The sequence below is a fragment of the Pinus tabuliformis genome, chromosome 2_2 (genome assembly GCF_031772625.1).
Source record: "Pinus tabuliformis cultivar Carrire ecotype Pingquan chromosome 2_2, CPIR1, whole genome shotgun sequence".
Taxonomy (NCBI): domain Eukaryota; kingdom Viridiplantae; phylum Streptophyta; class Pinopsida; order Pinales; family Pinaceae; genus Pinus; species Pinus tabuliformis.
This window is the reverse complement of record NC_142300.1, coordinates 1,160,154,633-1,160,176,445: the sequence shown is the minus strand read 5'-3', so window position 1 is coordinate 1,160,176,445 and position 21,813 is coordinate 1,160,154,633. Positions and strand designations below refer to the sequence as shown.

General features: G+C 36.8%; 1 long non-coding RNA gene across 6 annotated transcripts; it reads right to left on the bottom strand.

The window, feature by feature from the left end:
• Positions 1-1,022: 1,022 nt before the first annotated feature.
• On the bottom strand, positions 1,023-2,480 carry LOC149197545 (uncharacterized). Of its 6 annotated transcripts, none has more exons than XR_016254209.1 (6): positions 2,211-2,474; positions 2,032-2,080; positions 1,689-1,808; positions 1,537-1,585; positions 1,314-1,443; positions 1,023-1,190 (listed from the first exon to the last, which is right to left on the bottom strand). It is a non-coding gene; the product is annotated as an uncharacterized LOC149197545 (long non-coding RNA). The 6 variants fall into 6 exon arrangements; XR_016254212.1 differs by adding an exon at positions 1,861-1,934 and having other exon boundaries at positions 1,689-1,760; positions 2,032-2,470; XR_016254211.1 differs by lacking the exon at positions 1,314-1,443 and having other exon boundaries at positions 1,689-1,760; positions 2,211-2,480.
• Between the last annotated feature and the right edge of the window lie 19,333 nt (positions 2,481-21,813).

Genomic DNA, 21,813 nt, shown 5'->3' with positions numbered 1-21,813 from the left:
TCATGCTCACTATTACTTTCAGATTTATTTTTCTTTCCTTTTCTTTTAAAAATACTAAATTCATACAGTGCAATACACACTTTATCCTGTATGTGTGGATTAGTATAATATACAGCAACATAAGTTCTCTTTAATTGCTTTGTCTCCAACAAAGTACCAATTTCGTAAAAACATGAAGAAAATAAATCAATAACTATGAGTGTGTAAATATACTTATATTTTTTCTTTGATAACTTAGGAAGTCTCTCCACCCAACCATGAGACTGGCAATGACATCTAGTCTCCCCACGAACCTCCACTCGTATAGACAGTTTAGGTTCAATCCTGAGTTTCTGACCTCTAAACCTCAAGACCCCTTGGTCTATTCTAGAGTCCCAACTTGCAAGGATTTTTTTGGGGTTCCATTGACCCAAGTCCAACTCAAGAACTCCTTATAACAACAATATTCCACTCACCTGAATAGCATCTTGTGTCAGTTTGAGGTTTCCTCTTTCTTCTCCTCCTCCGCTTTTGGGGTTCCATTGACCCAAGTCCAACTCAAGAACTCCTTATAACAACAATATTCCACTCACCTGAATAGCATCTTGTGTCAGTTTGAGGTTTCCTCTTTCTTCTCCTCCTCCGCTCCTCGAGCTCCTTTCTCTTTTTCCCCTCAAAAGAGAGTCTGCCTTCCTTGGAACTACCCTTTTCTAATGAAGGGAAAGAGATCTAACTGGCCTAACTGCTTGGAGAGTTTTATTTATTTAGTTATACATATTAAAACTTTATTTTAATATTTAAAAACTTAACCAAGTTTGAGATACTACATTTATTTGGTTTTCCACTTAGACCGTAGTTAGTTCCCTAAGTTCATAAAAAAGTAAATAAAGTTAAAATCATAGCATGAATTCATGAAATCCTTACGGGTGTCACAAAAATCATCGGACTGTTATTGCCTAGTTCGGCCTCTATACATATATTACATAATAATAAAAAACATTGGTTGGTCCAAATCATTTATCTCAGCCTAAAATTGAGCCTTGTAAGAGGAATTTATATATAAATACCATTACACACAAAAACCTTCCGCCATAGTAACACCTCAGTTACTGAGAATATGCTCTCAAATACTAGACTTTGAATAATACAAATCTAATGTACACTACTATAGGGAATATAAAATATTCTCAGTTCTGCGTAAAACTCAATGTCTGCAAAATACCAAATAACGATACATTATGGTAAAAATTGGTAATCTTGTGTAAAATCAAGGCCTCTGCATCAAACACAAACTTCAAATTTCATAAATTCGTGGAGATCAGTATGAAAGTAACCTTGGGTCACTGAGGGTAAGTTGGTGCACTTGAATAAAAAGCATATTATGGTAAGACGAGCAAGAAATTGGACGTGCTCAACATGATGCTAAGTACAATGTTAAACCCTGTACCGGGATTTGAAAACTACCTATACCAGCCAAAAGTAACAAAAGAATTATAACCTGAATAGTGAGGTAGAAACTATAATGAAACCTTAACTATAGAGGTAAAGACCCATTACCTGCTTAAAGTATGGAAGAAACCCCCAACTCCTTGCCGAGACTCTACACCTAGACAGGGGAGCAACATAACAAAATTGTAGATTAGCAAAACAAAATAAAAACTAAGGGTTGGAATTTGCAGCAAATAATAAAAACCATCGAACGAGGGTACCTGACAAGTGAAAGGCATTGAGAAGATGTCTCGAATATGTTGTTATCGGTACCCAAATGAGCTTAATGACATCTACTACATACTTCACTAGGTGATTGTTAACCAGGGCACTCATATAATCTGGCAAAGAAGTAAAAATAAACATATAGCAAGGATATTTTCTTTTCAACACCTATTGCAGTGAGTATGGAAAACTTTGGAATCGAACCGAAGGAAGCTTGTCAACCAAACAAGAAACTGGATTACCTGAGAAATCAAAAGGGAAACTATGAGAAAACAAATTTATAAGAACTCTTTAAATTATCCAAAACCAAATTCTGGACAGAATTTTATCTTGGCTTACCTAAGTCAGGTGGCCATTTTTTTGAAAAAGAAATGCTCCTTATGTACACCTACAACAGAGAAAATCCATCCTAAACTTGGCTGCCAAAACCAACAAGTAAGGAAGCAAAAATAGAGACCATGGTTACTCTATTCCAAACCCTCGTAGAGACCAGTGATGGAAGCGAAGTAGAGTGATACCACCAATAAGAACGCTTGGAGGTTACCAGCTGACAAACAAAAGCAGGCAACAAGAAATACCATAAACAGTGAAACCCTAGCCTAGATGTTGCAGGCAAAACCCTTCGACTGAGAATCGAACAGAATGAGCACTGGAGTCAGGGAGAGGCTAGGTAGTTTCCCTAACTTTCCTCTATATCCTGCCCAACATCCGATTAGGTGGTGCAATCTAATGACATGGATGGGTACACATGTCCCAACATTTAGCTGGCGGTTACAGAACATTAAACATAGATTACATATCAATGTGAATGGTAACCCAAGAATATTGATGGCAATATGTGCCTAGAATGGTTGCTAGTTAAATATATGTGTATAGTTAATTAATGGTGATGGTAAGTAATGACAGCGGCGCTTGCAAAATTTCCTAGCACACTATATATATTTGTTCAACCATAGGGCATAACCATTAATAAAGAAAAACCCTATGGACAGATGTACATAAATTAAAATGCCAGGCTAGTGTAATAACTGAGTAGTTATATGTGTTCCATCATGATATGTCACCTTATTTGATTTGATCATGGAATAAATAAATGAAATTTGTTAGTTACACAATAATTAATACATTGATCAAGGGTAAAAATCCTACATGCAGTCCTAAGACAATTATATTGGTAAAAAAATCCTTTTATGTATCAATTATAGGTGATTGGGTATGTTACAAGTGGTATCAAAGCTCAAGGGTTCAGCACTGTGGCTTGATGAAGGGTTAATGGTAACAACCTATGTAGTGAACCCTAGAGTAAGGATTGTAATAAATCAAAATGAGGAATCAAATAAAATGTTGTGTCAAAAGTTAGGGCAACAAAAATAAAAGAATAATCTTCGCATAAGTACAAAGATCATTACGAAAGTTAGGTCATCGTAATACTAATTGTATTATTATGGGGATACCCTTATTTATAAGGACTGATGTGATGGGTGCCTAGGAAAGCATGTGTGGACAACTTGAATATTTGTATATTAATAATTCCATGGTCGTGGAACAGTGAACTGAGATAAAATCACAAATCATGAAGGATAGTGCTAAATTAAGAAGGAGATACATATGTGTATAACTGAAGTAAAATACCAAGCTTTGTACTCCTAAATTATTATAAATATTATATGGTATGTTAAAACAGATGGTGGGGTGTGGTATACAAATCCCCCTAAACAGTAAAGGTTATCTATATGATGATTATTTGTTCTAATTGCAAGGCTTTCTCTTAAATGCAAAAAAAAAAATATATTCCATAGTTTATAAGAATAATAATAGAGATTAAAAGAAAATATAAGTATGAGAATGGGTAAAGGTACCATTGGTGTCAAGTGAGACTTAATTAAGTATACCAAACACACTTGGAAAGTAATTACGTGGTTGATATAAACTACCTTCTTGCATGGAATGTTGACCAAGAATCTTACAAATACTTGGCAATAAAATAAATTTTCTTACCGTAACAAAAAAAAAAAGTAATCTTACCTATGAATGTAAAGTAAATTTTCTGACCATGACAAAAAAAAAATTAATCTTACCTATGAATGTAAAGTAAGTTGAAAAATGAATTGTGAGACTTATAATCAAATAAAAATGAAAGAATATACTCGAATTTTGAAAGGGGAATAAAGGAATTTGAGAACTTGGTAGTATATAAAGAAAGCTATATGATTTAATGGGACATAATACACTTTAGATGGGAATAAATATAATGTAACAATAAATAGCGTGTACAGATTTCAGAATTGACAAAAAAAAGGTTCAAATTAATAGAATAAATAATGAACTTTGGAAATAAATAAATAAATAAAAATCCTTGTCACAAAGAGAGCCATAGAAAGAATGGCTACACCAGTAGAGAAGTTGGCATCAACGTAAAGGATGTAGCAGTCAAGTAATTGTGAATTCAAACAAATTCATTGGATAGAAGTCAAGTAGTTGTGAATTCAAACAAATTGGCTAGATAAAATACCTGAACCAACAAAATGGAGATAAGTGGTGATAAAAACAATAGATAAATCAGCCTCATAAATAATAAAAATAAACAATAGAATTGTAATATTCAGGTTAAAAGGGGGCGTGATAATTACATTTGGGTTATTTCCTGACACCTAGTAGATGTGGAAGCATGTCAACACCGTGTTGTTGATATCAGGAACATATAATTGTACTATAGAAATATTTAGTAAATGCAAGTAAGTAAGATCACAGTAAAAACATTAAAAAAAAATCCTAATGTGGGCATATAATGGACTTAAAACTTAGGAAAGGAATCTAGGGAGTCTTGAAAATTTTTTCCCTTGTGTGTGCAGAGGGCTCAAGGGTCTGTGAGTTGCAGAGTTTCCATGCTAAATTCCAGAATTATTTGCTAAGTGGTCTATTTAAAAAAAAAAAAAAACAACAACAACAACAAAATGTAATAGAATTTTGATTAATTGAAATCACCATGTTATTTAGAATATTTGAGATAAGTTGAGATACACTTAATTCTATGGGTAATCTCTTGAAGGGTGGGAAACTTTATTAAATCGAAAGGATAAAAGTATACGTTACAGATTAACCAGGTTCTTACTAATTTGATTCCTTTCCTCGTAAAAAAAGGTGGGTTCGTAGTACATTAACAGAAGCCTTACGGCTTGGAAGGGGCAGGATGCCACCAGTTAATGTTACTCAGATGAGTATCCTAAACATTATCATAACAGATACAATGAATTTGGTGAAGTGAATAATTAGAATGAATTTTTCCTACAAATTACCATATTAAATGCATATTAAAGATTTTTCAAACAACCTAACTACTAGTTGCAAAACAAGGGACTTAGGAATTTATAATGAGGCAGGTCAGCAAAATACTATTGCAAAAATTAACAATGTACATTTCTAATCTTCTTTCACTGATATTAAAGCATGACATATGATTCCAAGTTGTAATATTAAGTCATTATGATGACTCCATTAATATTATCATGTGTTATTGCATCTTGGCGGTATGGGGAAAGAACAAAAATTTTCTTTAACAACTTCTACGTGAAAAGGCAAGCGAATAAATAATGTGGACAAAATAGACCTACCTAAACAAATAACAAAAGTAACCCTTGTCGTGGAACAATTTGTCCTAGAACCATGGTAATATTTTGTGGTGACATTATGGGATAATGATGGTATCTAAAGAACATATCTTTAACTGCAAGCCATCATGGGGATTAAGTAAGGAATCTCCATAAAAAAAAAGAGAGGATAACATAACAATGATAAGAATAAGTATGTTTAGTACGAAATGAATAACTAATCCCATGTTGAGCTATGACGGTTGCTTCTTGTATTTTAACAATATGCAAGGCCGTATAGGTTGAATGTATTAAAAGCAATCTGCGGATGAAATGAAATGAAGAATAGGCCAGACATTGATATATATAAAGAAAATATTATGATGCACTACCAAAAGAGTGTGGACTAGTTAATGTACGTACAAATGTAAAAGGCAAAAATTGCATGACTACATAGGGAAGCGAATTGCGCGCAAGATTTACCCATCGCCTGTAATGCAATACAACAATGGGGGCCAAAATTGAGAGAATGTTGATTTTGGTTTGCGACAAAAGAAACACAGCAAGCAATTTGAAATGGACATGAAGGAGCTATTGGACAAATATGTGGAAGTATAGACACCTTGAACATGGAAAGAAAATAAGACTGCCCTAAACTCCACGTAAGTATGTTTAATGTACATGTAATATAGAGGCATAAGAACATAGTAATATTACTATACTATACTAGATATAATCCATTTTTATTTGAATTATATATATATATATATATGTTTTGTGATTTTGTGTTGTTATTATCATTTACACTTCCATGAACAGGAATTTATACTAGAACCATGTGAATTACGTGACAAGGTCCGTGGAAATTGACACAACCATTGGCACGTTAAAATGTCTAAGGCTAGTATTAATGAACTATAATTATGTTGCTAACTCTTATTGAGTGCAGGATGCTAACCAGGTGGATGGCGAAATATGTTGATGACCTTACTGAATACATAAGAACAATTGGTGATGTATGTGATAGTGTCTAAAATATTATATATATATACATGCTTCTTAAATGACAAAAGTCATGTTGTGCAATTTGAAGCGGAGTAAAAGTGCTTTAACTTGGAGAGGCTACTTGGAAGAAGAAGATTCTATGCACGAGACATACTTGAGCCTATTTTAAAGGCTAATAAACACTAAGGATGATGTTTCGTTCGAGAGGAGGAATATGTAACACCCCTCTGTAAAAATCATGAATGTTTTGTTTTACCGCAAATGACTGGGTAAATTGTGGGCCAGATGAAGGCCTAGGTAAATGGTAAAACATAAAATATAATTTTATGTTATTGAATTTTCTTTTGTAAATAATATAAGCCATGGACATGGAAAGCCATAAAATCACAGGAAAAGTGTTAAAAGAGGGTTTCATCTTCTAGACAGTTATAAGACAGTTACAGGACAGTTATTCCTCTCCCTAGAGATAAATAATCTCAGTTGGGACAAGGAAGCCAAGAGGGGAGAGGGAAGAAAACTTGAGGCAACCTTGAAGACTTGGTACCTAGTTGGAGGAGGTTCAAGTGAGGAGAATGAAGTTTTAAGCTTGTGAAGCTGCAACAGGACGTTGTTGTAAGTAGGCAGGATACTGCCAAGAATGGATTCTTGAGCTAGTTGGCCAGTGGAATCCAAACTGAGATCTGTGTGCTCAGATTAGCTCTGAGACTAAGCCTGGTGGGTCAGAGGATGTATATGGTTAGACCTGTTATAGTCATTGGTCAAATAATTGTCTGGAGATGAAATTGGCTCGGGGGAAGAAATGGACTTGTTTTCCTTTCTCATCGGTTGGGTGGAGCACTCTTATCCCTGTGATTTTGCGGCTGAACAAGACAACAAATAAAGATAAGTATTGACTTACTATTTATGACCTTTTACTTTCCGACTTGTGCATGTTAGTAATATTTATGGTGATTTTTTCATGTAAAATTTATGGTAAGTCTTTTGTTTAAAAAAATGGGTAAAGCGGGTTAATTCCAGGCCAAACTACTTAACTATAGCCTAGAATGGTCTTGGCATTGTTTTGGGAAGATGAATTGGAATAACTAAGAGGGTCATAGGAATAGGTTCTATTAAGAATATTTTCCAGACTAGTTATGACAAAATAACATAATTAGTAAGAACATAATTCATAAGAACAAAATGTATGTATTCAGTTATTTTCAAGTATTTATAGCCAGTACAGACTTGGCTTACATTGTAAATGCTTACAGCAGTTGATGATGTTATGGGTAGTAGTCTAAAAATATGACAACTTAAGTGAAATAAAATTGAAATTGAGACATCAGTTGTAAAACCGTATAAAAAGAAAAGGAAAATTTAGTATCAGCAAGAAATGTCAAATATGCGTGGGGAGACTTTCAAATCAGATAAACGAAGATATTAGTGGAGCTATTAATGTAGAAATGTCATGAAAATTCCATATGGAATCCATGTCTATAATGTGCAATTGAAGTGAAACATTTGACAGCCGAAAGACTGAATCGAATATATGTATAAAGTGAGGTGAATCGACCATGAAAATCATCAGACTGTTATTGCCTAACTTGGCAACTATACATATATTACATAAAGAAACAACATTGGTTGACCCAAATCATTTATCTCAGCACAAATTTGAATCTCATAAGAGGAATATATATATATATATATATATATATATATATATATATATATATATATATATATATATATATATATATATATATATAGATATATATATGTCTATGTCTATGTCTATGTATATGTATATACCATTACACACAAAAACCTTCCGCCATAGTAACACCTCAGTTACTAAGAATATGTTGTGAGATAATGGACTTCAAATAATACAAATCTAATGTACACTACTACAGGGAATATTGAAGATTCTCGGTTCTACGTAAAACTCAATTTCTACAAAATACCAAATAATGGTACATGATGGTAACGAAGCAATCGAAACTGGTAATCTTGTTTAAATTCTAAATAAAACATTAGGGCCTCTGCGTAGAACAAAAACTTAAAATTTCATAAATTCATTGAGATTAGTATGAAAGTAACCCTGGGTCACTAAGGGTAAGTTGGTGCACCTTAATAACAAGCAAATTATGGTAAGACAAGCAAGAAATTGGTTGTGCTCAACATGATGCTAAGTGCAATGTTAAACCTTGTACCAGGATTTGAAAAGTACCTATAGCAGCTAGATGTAACAAAATAATTATAACCTGAATAGTGAGGTAGAAATTGAAAAGAAAACCTAACCGTATAGGTAAATACCCGTTACCTGTTTGAAGTATGGAAGAAACCCCCAACTCTTTTTTGAGACTCTACACCTAGACAGGGGAGCATCATAACAAAATCGTAGCTTAGCAAAACAAAAGAAAAACTAAGGGTTGGAATTTATAGCAACTAATAAAATACAGTGCACAAGGGCACCTGTTATGAAACCAGCTCACAAAAAGATAGAAAAGATAAATGAACACCTTAGAAATAAGCCTCTTCGAGGGGGCAACCTCCTTTACATTACACAAATGAACAATTCTTGGATGATACAAATGACAAGACCTCCTTTCTATATATAGGATTCTAAGGGGCCATAATATAATCAGAGCTGACATAACAATAATAATGTAAGGGCACAATAATAACAATATGGAGACTACATGGGTACAACAATATAATAAGGGCGTTGTACTAATAACAATAAGGGGCTACACTAGTAGTATAGGGGCCTAACATGCCCCTCTCCTTCAAAAAGTATTGTCCTCAATGCTTGAGTAGTTCTTGATGCTTATGTATAAAATTCTTGTCCTCCCATGTGGAATATTCAACGGGTAAGTTCTTCCACTTGATGAGATAATTTGAAATTGATTGATTTCGTAGCTGTCGGGTTCTTGTTTCTGTGACTACTCCAGGTTCCAATATTTTTTTTCTTACTCTTCAAGTTCTGGAAATATTGTTTGAATTGGGATCTTCTTCAACTTTTGAATGAGCGGCCACACTTCTTCGTCCTTCTTCCATTCATCCCTTGCTTCATTTATCCAATCTGGTTGGATAATAGAAATAGCACAAAACAATGCTTCCACATCCTCATCCTTTCTTGAGAGTGCATCTGCAACAAAAATTTTCTTCCCTTTTCTGTAGATGATGTCAAAGTCATAACCCAACATATTTGTGACCCATTTTTTTTGTTCTTCTAAAGATAATATTTGTTCTAAAAAGTATTTAAGACTATCATGATCCATTTTTACCTTGAAGTGTCTTCCCATTGGGTAAGGTCGTCGTTTCTTAAGTGCATGTAGTATTGCCAACATTTCCTTCTCATAAATAGCTTGCTTGAGATGTAGTCGTAAAAATACCCAATCACCTATATCAAAACTTTTTTCACTGTGATGTTGATCTACTTGTTGTTTCATTCGATTCTGCACCAAAGTGGCATTATCCTTTAAAAGTTGGAGAACTTGTTGTTGATGCTCGATGTGATCTTTCACTGCTTGAACCTTTTTCTTCTTGATATGTCCTTCTATCTTAAGAGTTTGAGGAGTGGTAATTTCTTCCATTGCTTTACAAGATATGGTCGGATTCACTTCTTGATGCTCGATGTGATCTTTTACTTCTTGAACATTTTTCTTCTTGATATGTCCTTCTATCTTGATAGTTTGAGGAGTGGTAATTCCAGCCAATGCATTACCAGATATGGTTGGATTCATTTTTTCTTTCTCGATGTGATCTTTCACTTCTTGAACCTTTTTCTTCCTCCTCTTCATAATCTATGTAAAATAATTTCTTCTCAGCACACTTATGACTTTAGTGCATTTTCTATCACAATTGTAACAAAGCCCTTTTTCTCTTTTTTCTTCCAATTGCTGTGATGTAAACCTTGTAGGTTGTGGAAGGCTAGGAGAAAAAGAAATTCCATAATTATAGTCGTGAATGGTGGGATTCCTTGTTTCCATAATTTCGCTTTCAATTTTTCTTGCCCACCTGAATGCCTTCTCCAATGAATCAGGTTCCCAAAGACGAACCTCATGTTGAATGTTATCTTTTAAAGTACCTATGAAGACAACAACCCTTTGCTTCTCTGGAATATCATTTACCCTTATATTCAATTTTTGAAACTCCTCAATGTGCTCTTCCATTGAACACTTTTGTTTGAGATTTATCAATTGGCTAAAGAAGGTGTTTCTCTTTGTATCCTCATAATGTGCTATCATTTCCTCCATGAAAATTGACCATGTAACAAGTGGTTTACGAGAACAAATGCCTTTATACCATAAAAATTGATTCGGTTCTAAATATGAAGATGTAATACGTACCTTTTGTAATAGTTACACCTCATGTAGATCAAAATATTGCTCCATCTATAGTATCCAATTTACCGGATCCTTGCCATCAAACTTCCTCATATCACCTTTTCTTGATTTTAGGAGCTCGATCTTGAAACAACTGTAACTCTGCGTCCTCTTTCTAATGCCACCAGTATGATCGAAATTGGATTCTCCAAGAAAGAGTTATGCACAATCTCCCAAGATGACTTTATTATATACCTTTTCATAAGAATGAACTTGTATGAAGTGCCATGTGTCACTATTTTGACCTTCGGATCTAAAAAATATACACAAGAAACTACAGTCTATCTTCTTTCTATAACTTCTTACGAAATTTCAATCTGATGGTCAGAGAGACAGTTATGATGATTTTCCCCAGGTCACCTATTTATAATGTAATTCGGGAGTCTGCAAAAACCCTAACTTCCTCAAATCATATCTCCACAATGTAGCGAGACAAGCTCTGAAATTCGAACTCAAAGTTCAGAACGATTTCGTCTCAAATGGGTTTTTTTTGTAGCTCTGAAACATCACAGCAAAAAAAATTATAGTGAAAATGCCACGATGACATGTTTGGAGCAGCGAAACCCTAGAATCCAAAGCTTTGATACCAAATGTTATGAAACCAGCTCACAAAAAGATAGAAAAGATAGATGAACGCCTTAGAAATAAGCCTCTTCGAGGGGGAAACCTCCTTTACATTACACAAATGAACAATTCTTGGATGATACAAATGACAAGACCTCCTTTCTATATATAGGAGTCTAAGGGGTCATAATATAATCATAGCCGACATAACAATAATAATGTAAGGGTGCAATAATAACAATATGGGGACTACATGGGTACAACAATATAATAAGGGGGTTGTACTAATAACAATAAGGGGTTACACTAGTAGTATAGGGGCCTAACAGTACCTGATAAGTGAAAGGCATTGAGAAGATGTCTCAAATATTCTTTAATCGGTACCCAAACAAGCCTAACGACATCTTCTACATATTTCACCAGGTGATTGTTAACCAAGGCACTCATAATCTAGCAAAGAAGTAAAAATAAACATATAGCAAGGATATTTTCTTTTCAACACCTCTTACAGTGAGTATGGCAAACTCTGGGAATCGAACCGAAGGAAGCTTGTCAACCGAATAGGAAACTGGATTACCTAAGAAATCAAAAGGGAAACAATGAGAAAACAAATCTATAAGAACTCTTTAAATTATCAAAAACGAAATTCTGGGAAGAATCTTATCTTGGCTTACCTGATTCGGGTGGCCATTTCATTGAAAAATAAATGCTCTTGTGTACACCTGCAACAGAGAAAATTCATTTTGAACTTGGCTACCATAACCAACAAGTAAGGAAGGAGAAACCGAGACCATGGTTACTCCATTCCAAACCCTCGCAAAGACCGGTGATGGAAGAGAAGTAGAGTGATACCACCAATAAGAACTCTTGGAGGTTACCAACTAACGAACAGAAGCAGGCAACAAGAAAGACCATAAACGGTGAAACCCTAGCCCGGAGGTTGCATGCAAAACCCTTCGACAGACAATCGAACAGAATGAGCACCAGGGTTCGAGAGAGGTTGGGTAGTTCCCCCAATTCTCTTCGGTAGCCTTCCCATCGTCTAATTAGGCAGTGCAATCTAGCAGCGCAGATGGGTACACCTATCCCAACATTTAGCTGGTGTTTACGAAACATTAAACATAGATTACATATCAATGTGAACAGTAACCCAAGCATATTGATGGAAATATGTGCCTAGAATGGTTTCTAGTTAAATATTTGTGTATAGTTAATTAATGATGATGGTAAGTAATGATAGCGCCACTTACAAAATGTCCTAGCGCACGATATATATTCATTCAACCATAGGACAGAACCATTAATAATGAAAAACCCTATGGACATATGTACATAAATTTAAATGCCATGTTGGTGTAATAACTATGCAGTTATATGTGTTCCATCTTGATATGTCACCGTAGTTGATTGGGTCATGGATTAAATAAACGAAAGTTGTTAGTTACACATTAATTAATACATTGATCAAGGGTTAAATTCCTATATGCATTCCTAAGACAATTGTATTGGTAAAAAAATTCTCTTATGTGTCAATTATAGGTGATTGGGTATGTTACACTACTAATGTTGTTTATATGGCCACAATTATGTTGAATTGCAATGGTTTTTATCCTCGTTCATATTATTCTTTTTTTCTTTTTTTTCATGGCGGTGGTCAGAAAAGTTATTTACCCATCATCATTTCCCATAGAAATCTAGAAAATTATTCATAAACTCCTACAAATTTGTACTTGAATAATCATAATCATGGATCAAATAATTAAATGAGAGAGTGTTTCCACCCACATGTTCGTGGTTCCATAACAACATTGAGATTTTCATTTCATTAAATTTGTAAGAGAAGGGTTGGAAAAATATTGGTCAAAGGAGTGAGATTTTCACACCTTTTTAGCTGGTAATTTTTTTCAGTTAACAATATTTTTATTAAATAAGTATTAACTATAAACTTGTCAAAACTATGTAGACAAAAATACAATCTTGTAGAATGAGAACATATATTAATGGGGGAATCAATTGACATGTTGTCATATTGTCCTCCAAGAGAGCTACTTGCAATTTTGCATTGATCCTCATTATTCCTTTGAAGTTGAAGCTCAACTATCTCACGGAGTAAGGCTTCAATCTCATCCTATTGACGATTAACTTAGATATCACTAGTTTCACCTTGGTGTTCAGGTATGTGTGGGCATAGGCTACATGCACTAGTGTTGCTATAACCCACTAGAATTTTCTTGTTGCACTCCATAATAGCTAGAGGAAATGGAAGGGTACTAAGCCTCAATTAGTTAAAGAAGAAGTTTTGCCCAACGATTTTTTCAAAAAGACTTGAAGACGAGTGAAAGGATCCATAAGAAATTAAAAGAACACAAGAAGAGGGGAGGTCAATCCACAAAGGGACAACCAAAGCTGGGAGATGGATATAATGGTCTAAACCCAATTAACGTTTTAGATGGGAGAAAACCCAAGTGCAGACCCAACATAATTGCAAGAAAAGGACAAGACAGAGTGAAAATTTGAAATGATCTTTGAAAATGAGAGCTTGGTACCTTGTAAACTCATAAATCCTAAATTGGTATGAAATGTTTCATATGGTAGCTTCCATCCGACTTTAGTTTTAGCAGTGAGAATGAAAAATCTGATGTGAAGGTCACTGGGATTTTCCACCATGGTGATGAGGCTCATCAATAGGTAAACTATATGGGTCACAATGCCACTCTCCACCTTATTAAATTGACTTTTCTCACATTTATTCACATATTTTTTATATTTTTCTTAGTGAGAAGGGTAAAGGTGAGTTACTATGTCATGTGGCCTAATGTGTGTTAAATGCAGGAATTGGAGAAGTTTTGGGTTGAATTGAGTGCAGGAACTCGAAGTAGGCAAGCAAGAGAGATTTTAGGAGTTGATCTCCCTCCTTAACTCATCAAATAATTAGAAGATTCATCCACCCTATCTCATCATCTCGGTGCTACTAGCAGCCAAGCAGGCTGAGTCCATTGGCAGCCAAGCCACTGATAGTTAAGTAAGAGTAATTATCGAGTTAGGGAACCAAGTATCCCTATTTATAGGGAGTTTTTGGTAGCTCCAGTTTTGTATAAATCAGAGAGCCAAGGGACTCATGAGGATTCGAGTTTTTTTTGTAGCCAAGAGGCCATTTGAGCTAAAACATTGTGACTGTTATTTTTATGTTGTACATGAAATTTTGATGATAATGAGAAATTCTACCTTGATCCAGCACTGAGTTGACTCAGAGGGCTGAAGCTCTTGGGTTAGGTCCTAACCCTAGTAGCAGAAGTTCCTCTTTTTGTAGTTGTATTCTTAGCTTAGAATGGTAGTTAGTTGTTGAAGTTTATTTATGTTTTAGCTTAACAAGTATTTGAATTGTTTTTTAACCTTGTTTCCATTAGTTTGAAGAGGTAGATTAGTGTTGCATCTTAGTGGAGAAATTATACCAAAAAATTTGGTGACAGTGGCCCCTATATCATCTCCCTCATGGGATCATGACTAGAGGACCCCACTCTCACAGCCCCAAAAACAAAGTTGTCTTTTGATCATTGCATAGATTAGGTTTCATTCTTAGCTAGATCACTGTTTATGATTTCTTGGAAGCACCTGCAGTTGTTATCTTGTTTTCTTAAGTTTGATGTAGCTTAAAAAGCATTCCATCTAATAGATCTAGTCCTTAACAGTAGATATATCAACTTCCTCAAATTCAATTCATCTTTTCCATGTGGACATGTAGTGATGCATAAATGAAAAGAGGAACAAGTTTTGTTGCAAGGATTGTTGATCTGCAAGAAGGGACTCTTCCAACCAGCTTCACCTAAGTCTTCTTCACCTTCTACCGATGCATACCATCCCATAGTCCAAACCTTTGTTTTCCAGCCACCTTAGGCAAATCCAACCTCCTTGGAGTGTTGGGCTAAGCCTTAGGCAATGTGCACTTTCCATATACCTTATATGACTGTTATACACCCCTCCAACACCTCATCTCCTATTATTTCCCTCAAAAATTGTTCAGATAACTTCCATTAGCAATTCAGGACATCCTGTAGCAAGTTAGGACACCTTGTAGCAATTTCCTGTAGCAGCTACTGGATCTCTTGTAGGAGCTTGTTTTGACCTTGCTTTGACCACAAATGATATGATAGCCTAGTATAAAAGTAGTTTGACCCCTCAGCTTGGATTATATGCCAATGAGTGCCACCTAGACCAGCCTTCCCATTCCTTTCCCTCCTACAATATAAGATAACATTGACATTTATATTTCTGAAGTTAGCACTTAAAGGCTCTTTTTCTTTGCAGATGTAAATGAGATAGTTAATGCATGCATGTCTGAATTCTGAGATGATAGGGTAACTTTCCATTTCTAAGCAGTCCTAATAGTTAGATGATCAATTTCAATCTTAGTATAGTTTCCTTTCTGCAAAGTGATTCGTGTCATTCCATAGCTAGGTGATTTATGGAATTTCATAGCATTTACCATTTAGTAGCTTTCATTTCCTGAATAGACAAGCATTTACTTTCCCGCATTAGAACTAACTTTACATTCATTGTCAGTAGTCAGACTCCTTTTAGTCAACAGAGGACTAGTCTCGAACCCTAATGGTCTAACACCCCAATCGAGAAGTGGCATGAATAGAATGATGCATCTGCTATGTATATAGCATTGTCACCTCCAAGTTTGTACAAAACCCGGGTTGATAAAGTAAAGTTGGTAGCCCTAGGGATTGTTTCATCCTTGCTGCAATACTAAGGCTCATCACGTTTTGGTGTTGTTGTCGGGGAGGTGTCTAGGTAGATGTAATTTCTGCTTTTCTTTCTAATTTTCATTCAGTAAGTAGATGTTATTCTGACTTCCTTTCTGTTTTGCAAGTGATTCTAAAAAAAAGCATAAAAGGAAAAAAATTATTTCATGCCTCGTAGGAGTAGAGGTAATTTAGGGTAATTATTTCCAAGTACCCCCACACCACCAAATAGTCAACCTTGCCTCTTCTTTGGTGGCTACTAGCCTCCATCTCTGGCTACAGGGGAGATAGAGGACCCATTAGGTGAACAACTAGAGATCTTTAAAGAACCTATTGGGGAAGAAGAAGAAGAAACCATTCCACACACTTACAACGTGGATGGAAACAGAAATGAAGGTACTTTTCCCATTAGAGAAACTAATGGAGATCCTAGGATGAAAAACATAAGCCCCTCTGCCCTTCCTCACTTACATGGCTTAACCTTAGAGGACCCTGATACCTTTTTGTTTGATTTTATTGTTATCTGCAGAACTTATGATTATGCCTTTGATGACCAGAAGTTGAAGTTGTTTTGATCCATCCTTATGGATGTAGCCTTGCGTTGGTTCATGGGTTTACCTGGGGACAACATCACTACTTGGGCTCAAATGCAGCAAGCCTTCAGCGACAAGTACAGGGACTATTGTAGGTCCAAGCACACCAAAGAGGAAATATTTAGAATGACCTTGGGACATTATGAATCCTTGGAAGATTATGAGGAAGGTTCCAACTCAACTACAAAAGGGATATATGCACCCTTGATCCTAAATCACTCAAGTTATTCCTTCTTAGAGGAATTAGGGAAAACATTCTGGAAACCCTAAACATGTTGTCTGGAGGGGACATCAATCAACTATCTTATGATATCAACACAGTTTTCAAAAATCATTCTAGGGCTGCCAGAAAGAAGGGTAGTGCTAGTCAAGCTTTGGCCAGTTCCTCTTCCTCCAACACATCTATTAAGAGTGAAATTGGAAACATGTTGGAAGACTTTAAAAGTGAAATGTTGCACACCCTCGCTCTACAAATGGACACCATACAGATCAAGAGGAAGCAGGAGGAACAAAAAGAGATGCGTAGTTGTCTCTTTCCCTAGATGCACTAGAAGGCACCCCAAAAATGAATGTCCATTGAATGTTATAGATGTCGCCTTGGTTTGTGAGGAAAACCATTCCATGGATAAGTGCCCTTATCTGCTTGGATTGAAATATGTATACCAAGTGATTGAAGGTGTGGTTGAACAACTCTGTTATATCAATCAAAGGAGGACTCAAGGACCTCGACCATACCAGCAGGGCATGCAAGGGGCATCCTATTCATATTACAATCCCAATCAAAATGCATCCATTCCCCCTTGGTGTTCTCCTGCTCACCATTCATGGTCCATGCCTTCTCCTTGGTCTTATGCACCTCAATACCATTCCCAACCTGCCAATCAATCATTTCAGCAATATGCCCCCCCACATCCTCAGTGAAATACCTCATCACAAGGGTGGAGGCCTCCATTCAACCAATCTCTAGCCTTACTGCCTCCACCTCCATCTCAACCAAAAATCCTTCATCCTACTCCAACTAAGAAACCTTAGATGCCTGCTTAACCAAATATGAACCCAAACAATAAACAGGCACAACAGGTCTATAGTGGAGAGACATCATACCCTGCCTATGCTGTGCAGATTCAAGAAATCAACCTCAGGTCTGGAAGAGTGCTTCCAGATAACCAACCTCCATCTCCACCTGAGGAGCTCAAAGAGGAAAAGGAAGAGAGTGTTCCTAAAGCCAATCCACCTCCTTTTCCTGAAATATTGATCCATCCTAGTCAGTGCACCCTATAAGAGACTAAACTTATGGGAGAATTGAAAATATTGTGTGTTAAAATCCCACTCCTCTAAGCTATCAAGGATGTCCATGTCTACAACAAGTTAATAAATAAGAAATGCTTCAAACATCCTAGGGGAAGAAATAAAGGCACCCCTACCATTAATGTCATTGGATAGTTGTCTGAATTAATGTTGGGGAGAGTGATTTTCCCAAAGTATCTAGACCTTAGAAGTCCTATGGTAGATGTGTACATTGATGGCATCATTGTCCCCCACACCTTGATTGATCTTATGGTTGCCATCAATGTGATGACTAAGGAGACCTTGCTCAAGCTGAATCTCCAAGGATCATTGAGAAAGACCACAACAATATTGTAGCTTACAGACAGATCCATAGTAGCTCCTGAGGGAGTTGTTGAGGATGTGATGGTCCCTATTGATTCCTGGGAGTACCTTGTTGACTTATTAGTTCTCTAGCACAAGACCAAAGTCAATGGTTATCCTCTCATCCTTGGAAGGCCATGGCTAGCCACTGCTAATGCTTACATAAGTTGCAGAATTGGGAACATGACCATTAAAAATTGGCATTTGTCCAAACAATTTGTCGTGTACCCTCTTGCTCAACCATACCTAGAGCATGACTTACCCTTATGGTTGGAAGAGGAGGAGGAAGATGAAGTATACCATACCACATCCTATCCAATCCGTACCCTAGATGCTATTATAGGAGGGGAGCAACCTAATGAAGATGACCTAATTAATCAAATCCTCCATAACCAACCCCCCAACACCATGCCTACTGATGAGCTAGTGAAGAAATACGAAGATAACCCTTTTGAATAATTTGTGCCTAGTTGAATCATGTCCTACTCATGTCAAAATGGTAGAATTTGGTCCAACTAAAACATTGAAAATCAACCCCTATCTCTCAATACCTCAGGAAAAGGAGTTGTGTAACATGCTATGAGAGCACCTAAATGTCTTTGCATGGAGTTATAAGGAAATGAAGGGAGTGCACCCTTCGATGTATACTCACCACATTTACATCAAGGAAGGCTGCAAACTAGTGTGCCAACCTCAGAGGAGAATGAACCCAACCCTCAAAGACATAGTCAAAGAAGAACTACAGAAGTTGTTGGATGCAGGGTTCATTTACCCCATCTCAGATAGTGAGTGGGTGTCTCCTCTAGTTCTGGTCCCAAAGAAAATGGAAAGTGGAGCATTTGTGTGGATTACAGAGAGTTAAATAAAGCCACAAAAGATCATTTCCCTCTATCTTTCATTGATCAATTCTTGGATGGTCTTGTATGAAATAATTTATTCTCTTTCCTGGATGGATTCAGTGGTTACAATCAGATCCATATCAGCCCAGAGGACCAAGATAAAACCACATTCACTTGTCCTTGGGGTACCTTTTCTTATAGGGTCCTTCCTTTCAGATTATGTAATGCCCTTGCCACCTATCAAAGGGCAGTTCTGAGCATATTTGCTGAGCTAGTCCATGACTCTGTAGAGATCTATATGGATGATTTCACTCCCTATGGGGGTGACTTCCTGGAGGCTCTCTCCAACTTGGGGAAAGTACTAAAGAAGTGCATTGAAATTGCAACATGATTTCTTCAGAGCTGAGAAGATGGCCTTCAATGGACTAAGGCTAGAGTATACTTTGGAAGGCACCTCAAATTGTGTTGCATGGAAGGACCACATGGAAGCAGTATTGGATGACAATGGATTGCTTGAATATGTCAAGACAAACTTTCCAATACCACCATCAATTGATTTCCAGGACCTTTCTCAGTGGAAAAAGATGTAGCCAAGGTGAGGAGAATATTAGAGGGAGTACGGGATCACATTGTCTCCAATCTCCATGGAAAAGAAACTTCGTTCACAATGTGGAAAGCACTGACAGAATTATTCAAGAATAATAGTAACCACAGGAAGCTAGTGCTCACGGATAAACTTTGAAGTATCAAGAAGCAAAAGAATGACACTATTCCACAGTATCTGAGAAAGTTCACACAATGTCATGATGAACTTGGGGGGTCAGTGTTAATGTCCCTAAAGAAAAGACTTGGTAAGCCTAGCCCTTTTGGGCCTTCCCAAGAGCTTGCATAGCTATCAATACTCAATGAAAGGGAGGAAGAAACTACCAAATTGGGAATGCTTATGGTCTAATTTGGTACAAGAGGAAATAAGGTGGAATACCAGAGATGGGACTTCATCCAAGGCGAGGATGACAAAAATTTGCATTGGTTGGAAAGGAAAATAAGGGAAAAGGGAATAAATCTCAATCCAAACCACAATCCGGCCAAGAGGGGCAAGAAGAAAGATTTTTCCAAAATTAAATGCTTCTATTGTCATGAATTCAGGCACTATGACACGAAGTGTCCACAATAAAAGTCAAGCAAGAAAACCTCAGGATGAGAAGTGGGTGAAGCCTCGGATTCATAGTTCGAGCTTGACTTTACCCTTATCGCATGCATGGCCAACACAGTGATGGGAGCGTGTGTTACTTGGACTCAGGTGCATCGTTCCACATGACAGGATGTAGAGACTTTTTCAATGACCTCGAAGAGAAAGATTCGCAAATTCACATCGAAATGGGGGACGATGGAAGGTACAACACGACCAGATTGGTATAGTCACCTTTTAGAGGGAGTTGGGCTCCCCTCTTAGGCTCAAGGATGTCATGTTCGTCCCGAGCCTAAAGAAAAATCTTGCCTTTGTTGCAGTTTTGGAAGACCGTGGTTATGATGTGATCTTCAGCAAAGGAAAGGAATTCCTAAGACACATAGCCATGGGATAGGTCAAGCATATCAGGGTTCGTGTGAAGAACCTGTATAAGCTAGATATGGAGGATTGTGCTACATTGAGTACAAAGGTGGAGAAGGTGCAAAGTCGTGATGTCAGTGAAATTTGGTGTAGAAGACTTGGCCATTTGCATTATTGCCCTTTGAAGATTATGCAAAAAATAACCACAAGCCTCCCCAAAGGAGCACTTGCGCAGTAGGGTGTATCCAAAGGATGTACTTTGGGGAAGTACACAAAATCCACATTCCATGATCAGGATAGGAAATCACATGCAATCCTTGAAAGGATCCACTCTGATGTCTGTGGACCTTTCTCGATATCCTCCACTGCCAGGCACAAATATTTTTTCATTTTTATTGATGACTTCTCACGGAATTGATGGATCTTCTTCATGCGAAAGAAAGATGAGACATTCTCCAAGTACGTAGAATTCAAGGGACTGGTTAAGAAAGAAACTGGCAAGAAGGTGAAGGCTCTCAGGAGTGATAATGGAGGTGAGTATGTGTCAAATGAATTTAAAATTTATGTGCAAAAGAAGGTGTTTGACGAGAGTGGACAACACCCCAAAACCCACAGCAGATTGGGGTGGCTGAGAGAAAGAACCATAGCATTATGGGAGAAACGAGGGCGATGTCACATGACCAAGACCTACCTCTACATTTGTGGGTTGATGCATGCAACAAAACAATCTATTTGTGGAACTGGAGTCCTCATCGGATTCTGGGCATGATTACACTAGAGGTGGCCTTCTCAAGGAGAAATTCGGATGTGTCACACTTCAAGATTTTTGGAGCCACTGTATAGTGCCATGTCTCCAAAGAATCAAGGAAGAAGCTTGAGTTGACAACAAAATTGGGGGTATTTTTGGGTTACACAAAAACTCCCCACAACTACCATGTGTACTTGTCATCCCTCAAAATCACAGTTGTGCGAAGGGACGTAAAATTTGATGAGGAGAAAGTGATGTGGTTCTCTCTTAAGAGGGATCTACATATCACACTAGAAGAAGAGATTTTAGCTCCAAAGGAGGAGCCTCAAGAAATTGTGGAGTAGACACAAATTGAGGAGTAAAGAGTGGAGACAGCCACTTAAGCAAAACCATCCAGAGAAGGTAGGAAAAAACCAGTGAAGCTGACAGACTTGTGCAAGATGTCAGGGAGAATGTGGGTACTCC